General features: G+C 39.2%; 1 protein-coding gene across 2 annotated transcripts in view; it reads right to left on the reverse strand.

The window, feature by feature from the left end:
- LOC143219109 (uncharacterized) overlaps positions 1-3120 on the reverse strand; it is a 170701-nt gene that overhangs the window by 113206 nt on the left and 54375 nt on the right. The gene's annotated exons all lie outside the window — the stretch shown is intronic.

Consider the following 3120-nt stretch of genomic DNA (forward strand, 5'->3'; position numbering starts at 1 on the left):
ATAATGTCAAGCTATATTCATTTAGTGTAGAAATTGATCGAACCTGAGCGCCGAGAAAAATAACTACCATTTATTATATAGAGTGTTGGAGTTCGCAATAATTCGATTTATAGGATTTTTTAATCCATATGTGGATTTGCATTTAAGTGTTTGAAAACCTGCTCGAGATCTCAAAGCACGTTCAGGTGCGTAAAAATTGATTTGCATAAGGAGAGAGGGACAATCTATATGGTTATTAATTACGTTAAAAATTAAGCTCTGGTCGGATACTCTTCTGCGAGCAGATAATGTTTCCAGGTTGACAATGTTTAATATTGTGGAGTAATCATGATCAAAGATTGACATAGGATTATTAATCTTATAAGAACAGAACCTAAGAAAATGCTGTATTCTCGCTAGCATGATTTCGTATTTTAAGCTATTCGGAGACCATATAACTGAAGCATATTCTAACTGGTTTTATGGCTTACGAAAATGTACAAATACTGCTAGTATAAAATTCGATGGAATTTGGTAAGATTTTGATTTGTTTTCGATCTACGAAGGCCGTTCCCAAATTCCCAAAAACACGATTTTATTTCATGCCACTTTCTTAAAATTTGTCTATAAAAACTGAAAATTGCATAAAATCAAAGTGTACCGTCTGCAAATTATCTGCGAACATTTCACGTCAGACTACGCGTGTCCAATCAATATTGAATTATTAATATCATTGAAAGTGATCTCATCACAAAATATTACGAAAGCATGTCACAGAATCATGTTACTCCGCAGAAGGCCGGATTAAAATTGCGAAAGGCGTGTTTGAATTTCCGGCAGAACGGGATGAATAAAGTAGCTGAATATTTGTCGGGAGATTAGGGGCAAGACCAACGTCGAAATAAAGCGATGGCTCAAACAATAAGCACACCGTGGCGGCGAATCCCGTTCGCCGATGCTCCAGCAACATTAAGACACGACCTGGTCCGACGTAGATTAGGATAATCCTGCAGCTGGTCCCTTGTTTCTTGAATTTAAAGGGTCCGTTTGTTCTGGGAATGACGGGCAAAGCTCCGTGACACGGAACAAGCTCGGGTGTACCGATGCTGGTCTACCGTGCTTCCGGTTGCAGCGGATTATGCACGAAAATATCCGACGGTCTAAGACCACGGAAGATTTTACACGCCGCGAAAGGATTCCGCTGTAAACCCCCAAAAACCTTCGCGTAGGACGAGCTGCTAAAGGGCTGCGAATACCTCCGCCCCGCATTGTACGTAGGTAGATCAAACGGTACGTAGTTGGGTTCAACCTGGCGGGGAATGGAACGCTGCGACATTTACGTACGCGATATAGTATATGTAGAATGCGGTGGAGAATATTTTTAGAAATCCGCAATTCCGAAGTTAATTTTTATTACCTACGAATTAGATGCATACTCGATACGTTGACATTCGCCCTCGAAGGGCTAAATTTTCGATTTCACGAACCAGTAAACCACCAGTCACTAGGGATGGAATCAAGTATCTTGCAAACAGATTCGAACCTTGATTGATGGAATTTGAACTCTCTATAAGTAAAGGAGGGATTTTTATCGATCGCAATTTCTGTTTGAAACATACTTGGAATAGTAATATTTTTCGGCGCAACGGTTCGATCGAATTCTACACTAAATATAGCTATGTTGTAGGGCATAAAACGTTCCCTACAACATAGCTATATTTAGTGTAGAATTTGATCGAACCGTTGCGCCGAAAAATATTACTATTCTCTATAAGTAAAGTAGGGATTGATATCGATCGACTGATTTTTTAATTATATATAATATTTTTCTCGGCGCTCTGGTTCGATCAGTTTCCACATTAAAAATAGCTATTGTAACGAAAAGAAAGATGGTGTGTTTCGTCCTGGACCCGCTATAGGCTATCTAGCGGGTCTTGCCTTAGACACAGGGTCAGAAGACTTTATGAGGAAAGTTATTAATATACTAATTGATGACATTTTTAGTGACTTGCGAGAAACGTTTTGACATTTTATCCATCTTTCGGGCGCGGCCGAAACTAATGTTTCGACCATTTGCCAACATTTTGGGACGTGGTCGAAACTAATATTTTTCTCGGACTCTGTAATTTTTTCGCCTTGGTTATGATAAAGTAGGGATTGATATCGATCGACTGATTTTTTTAATTATATATAATATTTTTCTCGGCGCTCTGGTTCGATCAGTTTCCACATTAAAAATAGCTATTGTAACGAAAAGAAAGATGGTGTGTTTCGTCCTGGACCCGCTATAGGCTATCTAGCGGGTCTTGCCTTAGACACAGGGTCAGAAGACTTTATGAGGAAAGTTATTAATATACTAATTGATGATATTTTTAGTGACTTGCGAGAAACGTTTTGACATTTTATCCATCTTTCGGGCGCGGCCGAAACTAATGTTTCGACCATTTGCCAACATTTTGGGACGTCGTCGAAACTAATATTTTTCTCGGACTCTGTAATTTTTTCGCCTTGGTTATGATAAAGTAGGGATTGATATCGATCGACTGATTTTTTTAATTATATATAATATTTTTCTCGGCGCTCTGGTTCGATCAGTTTCCACATTAAAAATAGCTATTGTAACGAAAAGAAAGGTGGTGTGTTTCGTCCTGGACCCGCTATAGGACTCATCGGACTCGCTAGATAGCCTTACTGATGAGTCCTATAGCGGGTCCAGGACGAAACACACCACCTTTCTTTTCGTTACAATAGCTATTTTTAATCTGGAGACTGATCGAACCAGAGCGCCGAGAAAAATATTATATATAATCTCTATAAGTACTTCGGAAAAAAAATAGTACTCCCAAGTATAGTCGAATCTTTGTCAGACAGTTTCGAACCCTTTACAAGTACTGTGATAAACGTAAATAATACTTGCAAGTATACTCGAATCTTGGTCGAACAGTTTCGAAACTTTCGAAATTTTTATGAATATCCTTGCGAATTTCCGTATTCTTGCGCGCTCCGTGGCAACGTAAGGCTGTTCCGGCGCGGCGTCTGTTTACTTTTTTTTTGCAAATACGCTGTGGAGATGAGAGAGAAAACGAGGTCTCATAATTTGGCATGCTTCTACCGATGATTGTAGTTTGGAATGTACTTTGC

Source organism: Lasioglossum baleicum, unplaced genomic scaffold (assembly GCF_051020765.1).
Source record: "Lasioglossum baleicum unplaced genomic scaffold, iyLasBale1 scaffold0021, whole genome shotgun sequence".
Taxonomy (NCBI): Eukaryota; Metazoa; Arthropoda; class Insecta; order Hymenoptera; family Halictidae; genus Lasioglossum; species Lasioglossum baleicum.